The 18,556-nt window shown below is 42.9% G+C and overlaps 1 protein-coding gene across 5 annotated transcripts in view; it reads right to left on the bottom strand.

The window, feature by feature from the left end:
- Positions 1 to 18,556, bottom strand: part of LOC141917551 (ubiquitin-associated protein 2-like) — a 138,781-nt gene that overhangs the window by 114,967 nt on the left and 5,258 nt on the right. Inside the window, exon 1 of one of the 5 annotated variants that reach the window (XM_074810807.1) lies at positions 5,208 to 5,220. The exons of the other annotated variants lie outside the window; for them this stretch is intronic. The gene's annotated coding sequence lies outside the window, so the exon portion shown is untranslated. Of the gene's footprint in view, positions 1 to 5,207; positions 5,221 to 18,556 lie in introns of those variants that run through there. 5 annotated transcript variants of the gene reach the window in all.

Here is an 18,556-nt window from a genome sequence, read left to right as displayed (position 1 = left end):
ATATTGCAATAAATGTTTTGGACACTAAGAGTTTTACATTTGTTTGTAAAGCACACACTGAACCACAGTCTATACTTCTGATAGCCAGGCAACCTATGGTTCCTGAGGAGCGTGTCTTTTCTCCCTCTCCTAACATATATTTTACAATGTCACAGCTGTTTAAGCCATGTTTCTTTCTCAGGATCACAGAAAGGTTTGAGTTGGAAGGGTCCTTAAAGATCATCCAGCTCTAAGCCCCCCGCCACAGGCAAGGACCCCTTCCACTAGACCAGGTTGCTCAAAGTCCCGTCCAACCTGGCCTTGAACACTTCCAAGGAGGGGGTAGCCACAACCTCTCTGGGCAACCTGTGCCACTGTCTCACGACCCTCACAGGAAAGAATTTCTCCCCAGCTTTCCTGTGGGAAAAGTACTGGAAGGCCACTATAAGGTCACCCCAGGCCTTCTCAAGGCTGAACAACCTCAGCCTCTCCTCGTACGACATGTGCTCCAGACCCTGCACCAGCTTCGTTGCCCTTCTCTGGACACGCTCGAGTAATTCAATGTCCTTTTTGTAGTGACAGGCCTGTGAGAAACGAGAAACCAAGCCTGTGAGAAATTAAGAAAAACAGCCTGAGAAAGCAAAAGTTGAGGCTGATCTAAGGAATGCCTCAAACACTCGCAAGACAAAACTATGAGTCACAGGGTGGATGGTGTGGAGGTCGAAGCTGATAAGGCTGCCCCAGTAACACAGGATGCAGCTGGAGGAGGGAGCCCTGTGGAGACAGGACGGCTCTGCTCTGGTGCACCTGGCCAAATTTCAAGGGCCATCTGTCCGGTGAATGACCTTTGCTTCATTATCCACAAAATGCATATTAAAGTTAACACCCCTCAATATGCTAACGAGGGCTAACATGATCATGCTAATTACATCATCCCATGAAACACCTTACCCCTCCCCGTACATGGGATACGTAGGTATGTGGGTCGACCTAGGGGACGGACCCAAGGAAAGTGGGTATAAATCAAGGGGGGGGAAAGGGCAGGGGTGGGGGGGCGCAGCGGCCCTGGAGAATGCAGTGAAGTGAAGAAGACGGATGCCAGCGAAAAAGACGGCTGCCTCCTGTGCCTCCTGGAACCCTCGCTGGCGGGATCAGCGCAGAAACCCAGACCGGTGATCTGTATTTCCCCATTCCCTCTATCTCCCTCTTTTCCCTTTCCCATTAAGCAATGCAAGGCATATTGTATTGCTTGCCACAACTTGCTATATACTTAGCCAATTATCGTGTGTTCAATTAGTACATTGTGAGTAGTTAATAAATGTTTGGACTTGGAGACTTGTTGTCCGCTCCATTGGGGATTTGTGAATCTGAGTCACTTGTCTCCCTCGTCTGAGCGGGACGTGGCAGGGCCCAAAACTGAACACAGTAATCGAGGTGTGGCCTCACCAGTGCCGAGTACAGGGGTAAGATCACCTCCCTGGCCCTGCTGGCCATGCTATTTCTGATACAAGCCAGGATGCCATTGGCTTTCTTGGCCACCTGGGCACACTGCTGGCTCATGTTCAGCCGGCTGTCAATCAACACCCCCAGGTCCCTCTCTGATTGGCAGCTCTCCAGCCACTCCTCCCCAAGCCTGTAGCGCTGCTGGGGGTTGTTGTGGCCCAAGTGCAGCACCCGGCATTTGGCCTTATTGAAACTCCTCCAGTTGGCCTCAGCCCATCGCTCCAGCCTGTCCAGATCTCTCTGCAGAGCCTCCCTACCCTCGAGCAGATCAACACTCCCACCCAACTTGGTGTCATCTGCAAACTTACTGAGGGTGCACTCGATCCCCTCATCTAGATCATCAATAAAGATGTTAAACAGGAGTGGCCCCAAAACCGAGCCCTGGGGGACACCACTCGTGACCGGCCGCCAACTGGATTTAACTCTGTTCACCACAACTCTTTGGGCCCGACCATCCAGCCAGTTTTTTACCCAGCAAAGCGTGCGATCATCCAAGCCACGAGCAGCCAGTTTTGCCAGGAGAATGCTGTGGGAAACGGTGTCAAAGGCCTTGCTAAAGTCAAGGTAGACAACATCCACAGCCTTTCCCTCATCCAATAAGCAGGTCACCCTGTCGTAGAAGGAGATCAGGTTTGTCAAGCAGGACCTGCCTTTCATAAACCCATGCTGACTGGGCCTGATCATCTGGTTGTCCCGCATGTGTTGTATGATGGTACTCAGGATGAGCTGCTCCATCAGCTTCCCAGGCACAGAAGTCAAGCTGACAGGCCTGTAATTTCCCGGATCATCCTTTTGACTCTTCTTATATATGGGCATCACATTGGCCAGTTTCCAATCTATCGGGACCTCCCCAGTGTAAGAGTCGGTCAGAAGATCAGCATTGTCTCAACATTGTCATCAGGGACATGGACAGTGAGGTACCCGACAACGGCCTGTTTGGAGCGCAGTTGCCGATCCCTGGAGTGGAATGTGGTGCAAAGGCTCCTGAATGCAGAATTGTGTGGCACAGCCAGTGCTGTGCTGTTCTCCTGAGTACTGACCCGTGTGGTGCTGGCAGTGCAGTGCTGTTCTTCGGTGCCTGAACCATGTAGCACAAAGAGTGCTGTGCTATTGTTCAGTACCTGGGCCTAGCTGGAGCTGTTAGAGATAAATGCATAGCCACTGTCAAAAAAGATGGATCGCGACTGTTGCCATAACATCGATGAGGAAATCATGAACCTTAGATGAACTTTGCTTCATTATAATACCAAAACACACCTCCTGGTTGAAGGTTACCTGCCTCCAAGACTGACCGCACCTCGGACACTCCCCCCTGCGCACGCGTGATGGCCTCGCTCGAGAAGGGCGGAGATATGATAATTGAATTCTGAGAAGGGCGGAGACCCCTGAGGCAGAGGTGGAGCAAGGTGTGTTACTAAGCATAAAAGATGACTTCTGGACAACGAAAATTAGAAGCTTCCCCACCAAGGACCACGATGATCGACGATGCAGCATCAGCTGGACCCAGGACCGTTAGGACGTCGTGAGATCAGCGGTGGTAGCTATAACCTCTCTCCTTCCTCTCTCTAAACTTAACTTTACTTTTCTCCTTTCTCTCACCCATCTCTAACTATCGCGTGCTGCTTCACAGACAACACAATAAAGTTTCACTGTTTGATTACTGGTGTTGGTCACCTTAATTTTGCACTTTTGAAATCGTAGCAAACAAACCATCACGAGTCCACCGAGTGGACCGTGACACCCGGTCAGCCAGGACTGCTGGTAAATGATGGAAAAGCGGCTTGGCGAGCACCCCAGCCAGCTCCTTCAGCACCCTCGGGTGTATCCCACCCGGTCCCATAGACTTGTGTGTGTCTATGTGATGCAGTAGGTCACTGACTGTCTCCTCCTGGATTGCAGGGGGGTCGTCTGTCCAGTCTCTGTCTTCTGGCTGAGGAGGCTGGATTCCCTCAGTACAACTAGTCTTGTTATTAAAGACTGAGGCAAAGAAGGCATTAAGCACCTCAGCCTTTTCCTCATCACTTGTTACCATGTTTCCTCCTGCATCTAGCAGGTGATGGAGACTCTCCCTGGTCTTTCTTTTGCTGTTGACATACTTATAGAAACATTTCTTGTTGTCCTTGACTGCTGAAGCCAGATTGATTTCCAGCTGGGCTTTCGACCTCCTGATTTCTGTCCTGCATAGCCTCACAGCCTCTTTGTAATCACTGTGAGTGGCTAGCCCCTTCTTCCAAAGGCCGTAAACTTTCCTTTTCTCCCTGAGTTCCAGCCAAAGCTCCCTGCTTAGCCAGGGTGGTCTTCTCTGCCGCTGGCTTCTCTTACAGCCCCTGGGGACCGCCTGCTCCTGAGCCATTAACACTTCCTTCTTAAAGAGAGCCCAGCCTTCCTGGACCCCTACACCCTTCAGGATCATCTCCCAAGGGACCCTGTCAAGCATTTGCCCAAACAAGTCTAAGTCAGCCCTTTGGAAGTCCAGGATGTCAGTTCTGCTTCCCCCTCTCCTGGCCTCTCTAAGAATGGAGAACTCTCTTATTTCATGATCGCTGTGCCCTAGTTGGCCTCCAACTGCCACATCATCCACCAGTCCTTCTCTGCTCACAAAGAGGAGATCCAGCAGGGCACCTTCTCTGGTCGGTTCACTCACCAGCTGCGTCAGGAAGTTATCTCCCACACATTCCAGGAATCTCCAGGACTGGTCCCACTCTGCTGTGTTGTATTTCCAGCAGATGTCTGGGAAATTAAAGTCTCCCACAAGAACAAGTGATCGTGAGATTGCTCCTAAATGCCTGTAGAACATTTCATCCACCTCTCTGTCCTGGGTGGGTGGCCTATAGTAGACTCCTACTACAACATCTGCCCTGTTGGCCTTCCCCCTGATTCTAACACAAAGACACTCCACCCTGTCTTCACTACACTTGTGCTCAAAGCAATCATAACAGGCCCTAACATACAATGCTACCCCACCGCCTCTCCTACCTTGTCTATCCCTTCTAAAGAGCTTGTAGCCATCAATTGGCACACTCCAGTCATGGGAGACATCCCACCATGTTTCTGTGATAGCCACGACATCATAATTTTCCTGTTTCATCATGGCTTCAAGCTCCTCCTGTTTGTTACCCATGCTGTGTGTGTTGGTATACATGCACTTCAGATGGGCTGGTGTTTTGCCCCCTTCCCCCTTCAAATCTAGTTTAAAGCTCTGTCAATGAGCCCAGCTAACTCCTGCCCCAAGATCCTTTTCCCCCTCTGGGACAGGTGCATCCCATCTGATGCCAAAAGGTCTGGCATCCTGTATACCAATCTATGATTGAAAAATCCAAAGCCCTGCCGGTAACACCAGTCTTGGAGCCACAAGTTCATCTGTTGAGTTCTCCTGTATTCTTCTTCATCCATCCCCCCAACTGAAGGGATGGAGGAGAACACAATTTGTGCCCCCGACCCCTTAATCACTTTCCCCAAGGACCTGAAATCTCTTTTCATTGCTTTAGGACTTCTCCTGGTAATGTTGTCGCTACCTACCTGAAAAACCAGGAGAGGGTAGTAGTCCTTGGGTCTCGCTAGAGCGGGGAGTTTTGCTGTGAGGTCCTTTACCCAGGCCCCAGGGAGGCAGCAGACTTCCCTATGAAGCGGGTCTGGTCTGCATATTGGGCCTTCGACACCCCTCAGAATGGAGTCACCCACTACAATGACTCTTCTGGGGTTCTTTTTAGAACTGGTTTTAATACCTGGTCCAGAACAACCCAGCCTTGGTGGACCTTGGTCTTCCTCCTTGTTTGTCTCATTTCCTTCCTCCTTCTCTTCTTCAGTCAAAAGTTCCAGGGCCCCGAATCTATTGTGAAGGGACACCATGGAGGGTGAGGGAGGTCGGGAGAGGATTTTCCTGCCTCCCTGAGCAGGGACCTGTTTCCAGCCTCCCCCATCTCTTAGGTCCCCTCCTTCTGCCTGGTAGCAAGAAGGTGGGGGATCGCCTGCCTTGTTTGGAGCCTCCATTTGCTCCTGTTGCTTCAGGGGTGCTAAGGTGCTACTCCACCAATCAATTTCCCTTTCGCACTCCCTAATATTTCTTAATCTCTCGACCTCTTCTTTGAGTTCCGCCACCAGGCTGAGCAGGTCATCCAGCTGATCACAGCGCACACAGGTGTTGTCACTGCTGCCCTCCGACAGGACTGACAGTCTCAGACACTCCCTGCAGTCCGGGACCTGGACCGCTGCATGTTTGCATGGCAGCTCTGCCTGGGTCACCACGTTCTTTCTGGTGGTGGTTTTGACGCGAGTGGAGACCATGGTTCAGTCTACTCGTGGAGGACGATAAGATGAAACTAGCTCAGATAAGTCTAGACCCAGATGGACTGCACCCTGTCTGCTCACTCTGCCTGCACAAACTGCCGCGCCAAAACATTCTGCCGCACCACGCCCTGTTTGCCCGCGCTCCCTGGGGGCTGCTCTTGTACCTGAGGGGCGTTGGGCGTCGTCACTCCAGTCTCTGCGCACGCTGAGTCCCCGCTGCCCTTGTTTGCGGCTCACTCTTCCCACTCAGGGGGGAGGTGACTTGAGGCTCTCCCTCTTCCCTGGGCTTCTGCCTTCTCGTCTTGCAGTTTTGCTGCAGGACATCGAGCCATTGACTGCAACTCTTTGAGTGCAACCATCCAGCCAATTCCTTATCCACCAAGTGGTCCATCCATCAAATCCATGTCTCTCCAATTTAGAGACAAGGATGTCGTGCGGGACAGCGTCAAATGCTTTGCACAAGTCCAGGCAGACGATGTCAGTTGCTCTTCCCTTATCCACCAGCACTGTAACCCCATCGTATAAGGCCACTGAATTTTCAGGCACAATTTGCCCTTAGCGAAGCCATGTTGGCTGTCACCAATCACCTCCTTATTTTCCATGTGCCCTAGCATAGTTTCCAGGAGGATCCTCTCCATGATCTTGCTGGGCACAGAGGTGAGACTGACTGGCCTGTAGTTCCCCAGGTCTACTTTTTTTCCCTTTTTAAAAATGGGGGTTATGTTTCCCCTTTTTCAGTCAGTGGGAATTTCACTGGACTGCCATGACTTCTCAAATATGATGGATAGTGGCTTAGCCACTTCATCTGCCAGTTCCTTCAGGACCCATGGATGCATCTCATCGGGTCCCATGGACTCGTGCACCTTCAGGTTCCTCAGATGGTCTCGAACGGGATCTTCTCTTGCAGTGGGCGGTTCTTCCTTCTCCCAGTCCCCACACCTTTGCCTTCTCCATCTCGGGTGGTGTGGCTGGAGCACTTGCCAGTGAAGACTGAGGCAAAAAAGTCATTGTGTACTCCAGCCTTCTCCATATCCTGGGTGACCAAGTCTCCCTTTTCCTTCCAGAGAGGGCCCACATTTTCTTTAGCCTTCCTTTTATCACCAGTATACCTGTAAAAACTTTGTTTATTATCCTTCATGTCCCTGGCCAGATTTAATTCTCTCAGGGCTTTGGCCTTCCTAACCTGATCCCTGGCTGCTCAGACACCTTCTCTGTATTCCTCCCAGGATGAAAGGATACTTTAATTAAAGATACAGGCACAGAAGCATTTGAAACACTGCTGGGGGATGAAGTAGCACAGCAAGATCATCCTGCTGGTGGGAACAGAGCCCAAACCTGAACAGTATAACAGGATCTTTAAAGAAGGTCCTCATCTTGCTGACCATGCAGCCCTTGAGGAGCACAGTTTGGCAACAGGTCCGATGCAGAAAAACAGTGAAGGTGATAGCCCCTTGCTGGCAGCGGTATGGAATTGCACTTGCTTCAGACAAACGTGGAAACACACACTCAGTATGACATTCCCCATCAAGCCAACACAGACACATTATAATCCATTTCAGACAATCCAGTCTTCTTAAAAGCACAATTGGCAGCTTGAGATAAAGGGAGCTTTAAAAATAAAGGTATTTTATTCCCTCTTAGTTGGCTCCCACTATGTACAAGCAGTGTCCAGACACAACAACCAGCCCAGGCCCAGCACACACAAGAAACAGCTGAAAGGCCCTGCTCCACTGCCGACAGTGCACTGACCAGGGAAACATCGCAGCTCCCTGGCACAGGCATATCTTCACTGCACCAGCTGAGACTTCACACTCTACCACACCTACTCTTTCTAGTACCAAAGCAACAGGCAGAAGGGAGGCAGATAGCCTCTGCCTTCAAATTACCACAGTGACTACGATTTTGAACATTAAGTGGGATATTACTAATTAATAAGATGAGGCTGAACAAGAACATTTCCTTGATCACTTCTTATTCTCTGCCATTCCTCATATTAAAATTCTGTTTGGCAGGCTGTTGTCATAGTAATGAATAGGATATCACAAACTGATGAACTTAATTTTAACTGCAAATCAAATGAGGAAAGAAGATTCGAGACTGGAAGACAACTCATTTTTTTTAATCTTTATTAAACAGATTTTAATTATTCAGACAAGCAGATGTTTCAGTTTCCATGTCAGGGTCTGGCTCAGTGCAGAAGTCCCTCATCAGCAGTTAATATTTGACCTTGTAGACACATTGCAACTCTAGTAAGCAGCCAAAACAGCTGTATTTTGAAGAATTAGATACACATTAAACAAAACAAACCCTCAGACCACTAGCAGAAAAGGAGAAGAAAGCATGAAAGAGACTGGACTTCCCAAAACTGCCGTGTAAAGAAGGTGGTCATACTTTCTTTCATGACAATAAAAGCAGCACAAGACTGCTGTAAAGGTTTTTTTCACTGATGTAATCTAGTACCTCCAGAGGAAGGTTGTCTTTACTTCTACTTTAAAAACAAAAAAACCCCTTGATCAGTAGTTAAGAAAATTGTTTGCTTCAAGTATGTTTAACTTCAAGTGACAAGGAAATCAAATTTCAGCACTTCCTCATAAATAACTAGACTTAAAAATGGAAAGCAACAGACGCATAAGAGGAAAATCATCCCAAATCTCAAGGTTTTGTTTGGTTTAGTGTTTCTGTCTGTAAACAAGTTTAGCCCAAGGACGTACACTACAACAGCAGATATAGTATTGTATAATAAGCCATTACCGGACTGGTGATGGAATGGCAACAATTATTCTAGTTTCCAAAACTGGTACCTAAGTATTGGTATCTCAACACCCAGCTTTCCTAAAGAGACCAAATCCCACCCCCTCCCAAAGTCTTCATACCTTAAGTCTTATCCAACACTTTTAGTTGGCTTTTTGCTTTGGATTTTAGAAGGAAGAGAGGAAGACAAAGAATCAAAGAGTAATTGAATGCATATCAACACAAAAAGTCAGTTTTTAAAGCTATCATAATGCTTTCTTTGATCTTTTGTTCAACTTTCCTTCAGCAAGAAATCTAGTCCTTTTAGACTCAAAGGAGTCAGAAAAGCTAGAGATATACAGAATACAAATTGACTTGACAGAGTGGCAAGCCCCTCAAGACCCAGTAAATCTATTCCTGAACTTCCAGGGACAGACCATGCACTGCAATACCACCTGACTTTCAAGAATCCTTCTGAAGTTAAATATTGACTTCTATCAGCTGAACAAAACATTTGCAGTTTCAATTCTTTTCCTGAGGCAGTATCAAAACAGTTATTTTCTTGACTCTGGACAAGGAGCTGTGATAAAGAACATTGTGCAGAAATCTCTGTAAACACCTTAGAAGAGTGATTGCTTTTTTATACTCCAATCACAAAGCTACTCAGTCAAGGATTTCTCACAATGACGGGGCTGGGAAAAGGCTTCAGGACACTGCCTCATGATGGCATGACTACTGTACATGTACAATGAGTAGCATGACATGAGCATGAGGGAAAAAAACATGTCTGCAGAGAACCAATGCAATACATTTCCCTCAAGCACTGTTGCCTAAAGAATCTCATCACCTTTATTACTGCTTGAAAGGAGAAAAGAGTTTGCAAGAGTCAGATGTTCAGGAGCACTGCTGATTATTCAGTGTCTGTATTGCCCCAAGCCAACAATACTGAACCTGAGTTTATGCATCCCAGGAGGATTCAGGTCCCATCTTATGGTCTTCTATGGTAATTAGGAAGAATATTGATGGTCAGGAGTAGACCTGCATCACTGGCAGAACACCACAGAAGAGAGAAACTGTACTACCTGTATGCTCTCATGTTTTACCAAGAAAAGAAGACTGCTGGAAGTGGCCAGAGTACCAGCACAGACATAAACATATACACTTCCAGTTGTGTTAGCAAAGCATACTAAACAAACAAGTGAATACTCTTACCCATCTTTCTTAAAACCCACCGAGTTGTTAGTTGAAATTATTATTCTGCCAAATCCATCTATAATTAGCTAAAAACACACCTGGATCTACAGAAATCAATAATTTCTCATTACCAGCAAAAAGAAAAAGTTCACTTCAAGGATTAGCATTCTTAAGTAAATGTTACACAAAGGAAGACAAAGAACTATACAAATAGGTCTTACAAATAAAAGAAAAGACAGCATTGTTTTGGAAGAGAAGTGCTCATCTTCAAGACTGGAGTTCAGCAAAGGCTGGTCACATATTGAGAGCCCCTCTCAAAAACATTACGTGGAAGGGGGACTGAAAAGTGCATGTTTTACACTAGTAGAGCAAGTTTCAATCATGAAAGTTAAGTAATATCATTAACATTATTTAAAAAAAAAAATCTTCTAATCTCACAATATCTATCTTTGCTATTATCCCAGTGTCTCTGCCCAACGGACATGCTTTACATTTTAGTATACATTGGTGATTATCCTAGCTTTAATCAAAATCTGCCAACTGCATCCAGCAGACTTGCCTTCATCATTTCTTTATAAATATTCAAACTTCAGAGGTAACAAGTGCTCTTATTCATACAGAAATTTCCAAAGGAGGAATCTAAATTTCCCCAAATTCAACTTTCACTGGTATATAAAGATGATGACAATCACACTAAAATCAGAGAAGCCTAACCAACTTCCACCTAGGGCTTTATCTTTCACACAACCAAGACAATCTTCAGAATGCTAAAAACCTGGGTTAGCAAAACCCACCCAGCTCTGCTGTTGTCAAAAGGCAACACTCCTGAGTGATTCTGAACAATCAAAAGGCAGCAAATAACCTAGAAGATTCATATGACTTGACCTTATGCTTCAGACATCAATATCTACAAAGTCACTATTCTCATCTTTTGTTGCCTATCTGCAAGAACATCATTTTAATTAGCAACTGGCTGGACTTCCACATGCAAAAAGAATAAAGTCCTGCTCCCTGTCCTAACTAATTTTAAGCCCCATGTTTGCAAGGACCTGCAAGATGCACTAGTTACCAGCACTTACCACTGACTCTAATGAAACTTTAAGTAAGAGACCCAGTTAGACTAACTGCATGTTATTTTCTATCTAAGCACCACTCTCAGAACTAGAGGATCTTACTAGACCATAATGCAGACTAGATCACAGTTGTTGCCATGAACTAGACAAAAAAAAAAAAAAGGCTGCACTGGTCCACACAGAAATATAATACATAGAAAATAGGAATTCTCTGAGAAGCAGTGATCATGGGGATCCTGTGAGGAAGGGGCAACAGCAAGTTCACTTTTGAAGTATGTTTCTCTGCTGAGGAAATATTTTAAGAAAAGCTCTGGCCTGATATTCTAAGACCTGAAAGAAAAATTAAATACATGTTCCTGTCATCTTTGATGGAAGGACCTAATTTCTTGTCCTGTCACAGAAAAGGCTTTTCTTACGTGAACCCTCTCTAAAAGCTACCAAAGTAAAAAAGATAATGTGTTGCCATCACTGACCACACCATATGCTGTCCTGAACTGTCAACTGACTCTTGGGTTAGGAAGCACAGAGACTGCAGTGGCTCAGAGGTGGTTCCTGGTGCTTGCACAGCCATGCACATACTCTACTTCCTCTTGCTACAGTAGGAAAGGAACACCTCCATTTCCAAGTCCTCTGCTCTCTTATTTTCTAGCCTAAGGAGATAAAAGAAAGTGCTAGCCAAGTCAATACACAGTATACTCGCTGTTTATTCCATCACTGCTACATTCAGTGGTGAAGAACCATCAGTATTGCAAATCTCCTCTTCATACCTGTTTCTCTGTGTTTGTCCCCCCCCAAAATTGGAACAATCAATGAAGAAAAACAGGAAAGGTAAAGTCATCAGTGTTTTCCCTCCTAAGGTTTCCTGAGTAGCATCCAGTGAAAGGGCACTACAGTGTCTACAACTTCCAATAAAGCAGCAGCTAGCAGAACTACAGCCTAGTCACCCCCTGCTCAGACTGAATTATAGACTGCATTAACTAGGAGGCTTGTAAAAAACATTAACTAGTACTTCACAAAAGAAAAGCTTTATTGCATCTGAGGAAAAAAAAGCTAGCAGGATTTTCAGGGTTGAAAATCATTACCCTCTGCAGCCAGAACTAATACAGCCTTCCTGGAGTCACACACAAGTGGAAGATGGCTGAACAGAGTTTGGGTCAAAAAAAATCATAACAAGAGTTTTAGTTCCCATTTGGGACCTGGTTGTCTATTCATTCAAAATCCAATCCATAGTGCAGGTAGAACCCAAACAGTTTATTGCCATTAAAATCAAGTTTCAGCTCATATCTAATACTGCGCAACTGTGAGCTGTCACCAGAAATGGCATTCCTGCTCCCCTACTCCTTAACCACATAATATTGCTACTTCCCTTCAATCAGACTTACAATCCTGCAGCTGCAGAGGGAGTGGGTTCAGTGAGCTGACCCAAGAGCCAACTAAACCCTCTAAAACAGAACAGCAAGTCAGTTGAATAAGCTTATCCAGTGGAAAACTATGTGGCTATACAACTGCTGAATCTGACACAAGGGATAGGGATCAAGTTTGAGGAAAGGGGGAACTTGCATTTCCGCAGCCATGCACCATTATAACATAGGTAAAATGTGAGGCTTCACATTTTGTTTTCCTAGGATGCAGTATAGCAAGACTTGACAAGACACACGACCATCCTGTATTAACTGTGACCAACTTGTCTCAAAACCAGTATTCCCCACACCTCTAGTGACAATGTCAGCAGGACACTTTTGAAACAGTTTAAGCTTGGGCTAAGTCAGTACACACAACACGAGCTACAAGCATACATCAAGGACACTTCAGGCTTGCGGTTTGTCAATAGTACCAACCATAAGACACAACAGTTAAAAAAACCAAGAAAGCTTTCAGTGGACCACCCCCCTATCAATCATTACCGTTATAATCAACAGCTAGCTGTACCCACAAGATGAGTAATTCATGCAAAAGCAAAAAAGGGGGGGGGGGGGGGGAAGCTGTTAACAAAAAAAAAATAAGAATGCTAATCCAGATTAAACCAGTACCAGAACAAAAAAAAAAAAAACACAACCAAAAAAACTGAATTATAACAGGAGCAGGGAAAAAGACAAGTACTAGGAACTGTCAGCTTTGATTATTAAACTACAGAAATGCATATTTCAACAATTTGCTCTGATGTAACGCCCCATATCTAAACAGCCCCTAAAATTAATTACTGTTTATATAGAAAAACGAACCAAATAAGAGTCAAGTTAAAATCCAGGTACTCCAAATGACAAAGAAATATCTAACACAAGCTGAGAGCCATGCAGACAGGACAATACCCAGAAGGGGCAATTCGCTTTGAGCAGGGTCCTTGTAAACAAGGTGGTACACAGGAAGTCGGACACCTCACCACCAGATCACTAGCAAACACGCTTGGCACTTGTGCTCTCCCTGCCCCCTCCAACTCCCTCCTGTGTCACCAAACCGTGCTCTCCTGGAACAGCTTCCAAAGGAATTCTTTGAATAGAAACAGATAGCAACAGGACTAAAAATAGCCGAGCAAGAGTGGAGACATTTGTGACGTTCTCAAACTGGCAGAAACACACTCAACTGCATCAAAAAAAAGGGGCACCTAGTTAATTCACACTAGAATTGACAACGAGGAACAAAGTAGAAAGTGCCACCATAAAAAAGTTTTGGAGAGGAGGATTAATTCAGACTTGCAACACTCATCAGATCACATTACACCACTCACAACAAAAAGCAATGGTTAAATTACAAGCCACAAGTGATATAAAAGCAAATGCACTAAGTAATTGGTAAGACTATATCTATAAAAATATGCCAAAAACCTCATGATATCAGATTTTTGATTGTAGCTTCAGAGTTTTGGTAGCAACACCAAAGAGCTCAGGTATCATTTCTGCACCTGTACAGAGCACTACTCCTTGAACTAGATACTGAGGGAAGACCACCAGTACAGATCACTGCTTGTGATATGCTCACATATTCAGAAAACCAAAGAAGACCAGAAGTCTTGCTGAAAAAAACCTCTTAAATAAAGCAAGATAGCCTAGAATATCTTTCTATAATTTTCCTCCAGATGATTAGATTTCTCAAGGTTTATCTTAGGCAAGAGAAGAATCCACCACAATAAAAACCTAATTTTTTCTACAGTGACATATATGACTGAATATAAAGTTCCAGAAGGAGGAAAAGAAACAATAGTTTCTAAGGCAGTATTAAAGGTTTCCTTCCTTCACAATCTTATGCTTTTACTGTGCATAAAATCCTGATGAAAACTCACGGCCATTTGATTCACTTTAGTTTTCCAAAGTGAAACCTTGTGAGAAGCTGAGTCGTTTTTCAAACTTTTTGTCGGGTGCTCAGAGACAAGCAGCCACAGAAACAGTACCAAGAACTGAAAGCCATAAGAGATCATTTGGCAACTGCCAACTCTGGATTGCTCCTTCTATGGTCACAACCCCTGTTAGCATTCTGTCTAGCTTTAAACAAGGTGGGTTTTATTAGTTTCCTTTGATACTAAACCTCATCTTGACCTGTTTCAGTCAGAAAGCTTGATTTTACCCCAGGTTTTCCTACTTTATTTTAAGCATTGTTTTTCTCATGATCACAACTTCTCAACTTGGTGTCTGATGTAAATTCACTTATTCTTGTTCCGTTGATCTAGAATTTTCCACAAGGCCAGGTCTATCCAATCTACACCAAAACAATACTGAACTATTGCTATAAAGGAGCAGGTAAATAAAGTGCCCTCCACACAATTCATCACAAAGTCATCCAGGCTGTTCTTGCATGTTTAACATTAAAAAAGCAAAATGAAATTTATCTCCCACTTCCTAGTTAGTTTCTTAATCTTTTTAAAGAAGATTCCAAAGAGACAAGTTACTCACATATGACGTCAAACTGCCCAAATTTTGATTGCACTTAATTCAGTATTTATTTTCTCTCCAACATAAGTGGGGGGGAACCACCCTTAGGCTTCTTCTAGACCCACAGTCAATGTTCCAGTTATTTTTCTGCAAGTCTGGACTGACTTAAATGTTGGTTGGCTGCCACTTGTTTTCTGTCTCCAGTAGGAGGCTCGCACTCTCCTCCACCATTTCTTTTTCCAAGCCAGACTAGCTTATAATAAAATTGAAGAATGTACAAGGAACCATTTTTCTAAAGTTTAAAAAAAAAATCTGAATTAGCAAATAAAGTTTTTCTTCAAAACTTCCTTCCTATTGATAGACCATTAAGAAATTCCTATTCACAGAAATTTATTCACTCATTTTCTTAAAGCTTACATTTCCTTTTAAATATATTTTTGTATTCTGTAGGGTCATTCATTACCATGCTGTACTAAACTTAACAGCCCCTGATTCCAGAGAGGTATGCTGGGTTTATATACTGTGCAACACAACATTGAAATGCCTAAGTAGAAAGCCTGTTTTCTAAAACATCCCAAGAAGATATTAGTCACCTATTTTACCATAAATCTAAAAGACCAAGCACTCTGCTGCAAGATCAAGTTACTCATTTGAAAGAAAAAGGACTTGCACTCTTCACATCTTAGTTTCTGAAACAGCTTATTTATATTAATTGCAGCACCTCTCAGTACACATGTGAATTCTGAGATTGTCTGGAATACACATTTGGCTAACTACAGTGTTCAATTCTAGCAACAGTATTAAAATATTACAGGTATCAGCTTTAGAGATCATACTGCACCTATAAAAACTTCACTGAACAAATGCTTTGGCAATGACAATCTTTAAAACCATTTCAGCAGATATGTTGTAAACAATTTTCTCCTAGCAAACCAAAAAACTGCACCTACACAGAAATCAAGCAAGGTATGAGCAGGGGATAACCAAGATAAAATATTCCAAGTTTTAAAAATTGCATTACAAACTTAAGTAACAGATTTTTAATTACAATAATAATTTTCAGTCATTTACAGAATATTACGTAAAAATTCTAGCACAACAGGGGACTGTTAAACATGCTTGCTGTAAAAGCCAAGATGACACTGCAAATAAACTGAGAAAGCAACAATAGGCAAGTTTAAAATGCAGAACAATATGATGATTTAAATGTGTTCTCAATTTAAACGTACAAAGACTGTTTTTCCAAGTTCAATAAGTACACTGCCCAAAGCACGGCTTTTAAAAAACTATTAAAAACAACCTGATTCACTAGAATAAGGTGAAAATAAAAATTGTAAAAGGAAAAACACAACTTGTCATTCTACATGCCTCCTCCAATAAGAGCAAAAAGTCCAAGACACATACATGGTTAAGGCAACAGCATTCACCCAAAGCTCTAATCAGCAGAAAGTAAACTGCTAAAAGGCTGTTCACTGTCTCACTTCCAGGACACTGAAACTTGCAGTTCTGCAGAGGTTTAGGGGTGGTTTTTTGAAAGCATACAAGCCTCATAAGTCAGTACTGCCCTTTTGGTCCCTCCATTTTCCCATGTCTAAAATTTGAAAAACAGTACTTACCAACCCTGTTGCTGTGCTCTAAAACTCTAAGGCAGAAGGTGTTAGCATGATCTTAGTTTTGATATCCCGAGAGAACCTTGCCATGAAGTCTGAGTTTGAGATTTGTTGTCATGGAAGTTACTGTGAGATCAGAACTACATCACAGGAATTTCTTTGCAGAATCAAATGCAAGAGACAGATAGAATGGGATAAAACAGCTCTCAAAACACTGCATTTAAACATCTCCGAGTATACATGCAACTGCTGAGAACAGCAACTTTAAGGAGCAGAATTTTTACTTCCACTTATTCATGAAAGTCCATTTAAAGCATTATGAATACATCAAAGAAAATAATTTTGTGCTCTTTCCAGAATTTTTTTTGCCAGAGGAAGAAAGGGAAGGAAAAGCATGTTTAAATAGAATATCTCATTCCCAAAGCCAGAGACATAACTTCCCTTAAAACCATTTTAAGTTCTCAAATGTTATAAACACAATAAAACCCAGAAAATTCTCAGAACACAAAGCACCAAGAGTAAGGCCCTCCATATCAAAGATGACCAGTTAAACTTCAATGTATATTCTAATATTCAAGCACATTTGAGAACAAAAACCCTTGTTCAACTGAATTATCACAACTCCTATCAAATTAAAAAAAATGAATAAAACAAAGAGCCCAAGGAACACAATGACATTAAGTGAGAAGAACTAGGATTAAACCTGGTGAGTCAAAAAAAAAATAAAATCAACTTCATACACTAATGGGAATCCACAAAAGGCTGTAATTTTACTTCAGAGGCAACTAAAAATAAATAAATGTTTATCTGGAACTCACTTGTCAGCAGAGGTTTTAACATGACTGAAATGCAAGTTGTTGTTTAAGAGTTAGAAGTACACTGATGTCAATCTAAAATTCTTACACTGTAAACAAGTATTTCTTTGGCTGAACTCTTCCAGAGCTTTAGTTAAGATATCCCATTGCTGTAAAAGACTTTAAAGCCTAAGTTCCAGAAACATATGATAATGTTTTGGTTAACCTTCAGACTCTTGGAGCAGTAATGTTTTTGGATTTAAATACAACTGGAAAATATTCACAGCATCTTCTTTAAGATGAGCTTTTGGGGAGTTTTGGTTTTTGTTTTTTTTTAAACTGGTCTGAAGCTCAGTAAAATTTTCATTTTATACAGTTTTTGGAAAAGTAAATTGAGGGCATCTTTTTTTTAATTTTAATTAGAAATTTGGGTCATTTAAAGAAATATATACAAACTTCTGAAAAATAGAGGTGGAGGCTAAATATTGTAGGTCAGTATTTCAACAAGATTTGATACATCCCAGAAGCTGAAATGCTTGGAAGGTCAGTTCACAAGAAGTCCTGGAAGAGCTAAGCGTACCACTTCTTCCAAGCTGCTCTTTAAGATTTCAAGAAAGCAGAGCTCCACATGGAGCCATAAATATCATACTAGTATAAAATAGAATCATAATATACCCAAACATACATTTAAATAAACCAACCTAGTGTTAAGCTCCATTTTCAGTCTCTTATGAGTTGTCTTCCGCTGAATGCTTTTAGGCTTTAACTATAATAATTAGAGTAACTATAATAAGTAGAGTTTAGATATACATTTTAGCAAAGCTTAGCACAGTGTTTGAGCTATGCTTATGTGAAGTCACTTCACGTGGCAGAGAAATTGAGAAGTCTGAAGTTGAGATTTTTCAGGAAACATAAGAGGTGGTAACAGTCTCGTTTTATTCAACAGAAGGACTAAGTGAATCTCTAAACAGAGATAACTTTCCCCACCATTAGAGTGCCAGAAGAGATAGCTTATCCCCTTCCCCTTCGACATTTCTCCTTTAAAAAAAAGAACAGTTTATCTTAAAAAAAAAAATAAAGTATTTCACATTATGTCTATTCATATATAAACTTCTGGGAAAAAAAAGGCAACGCACCAATGCTGCACTACACATACCCATAAATGCAGAACAAAAATGCATTTATAGAAATATCAGGAGAAATAAGATGCAAAACAATCTCACAACTTTCCAGTTCACATTACTGAAACCCCAACTGCTACACACTAACAGAGCAACTCCGGTTCAAAAGACTGAAACACAGTCACAGTGTTAAATAATTCACCACACAGATTTAATAGCCAAAAGGAATGCGGAGAACAGAGATCCCTTCCTCCTCCCCAAGTATTCCACCAGGGTTCATCATTCCTAGAGTTATTTCATTACTCACTTTCAGTGCAGTTCATCAAAACAGGAATTTTATTTGTTTGTAAAGACACACCTAAGGTTCCCCAGCATTAATGACTTGATTTCTGCTGCTATGAG

The sequence above is a fragment of the Strix aluco genome, chromosome W (genome assembly GCF_031877795.1).
Source record: "Strix aluco isolate bStrAlu1 chromosome W, bStrAlu1.hap1, whole genome shotgun sequence".
Lineage (NCBI taxonomy): Eukaryota > Metazoa > Chordata > Aves > Strigiformes > Strigidae > Strix > Strix aluco.
This window is presented reverse-complemented; position numbering and strand designations above follow the sequence as displayed.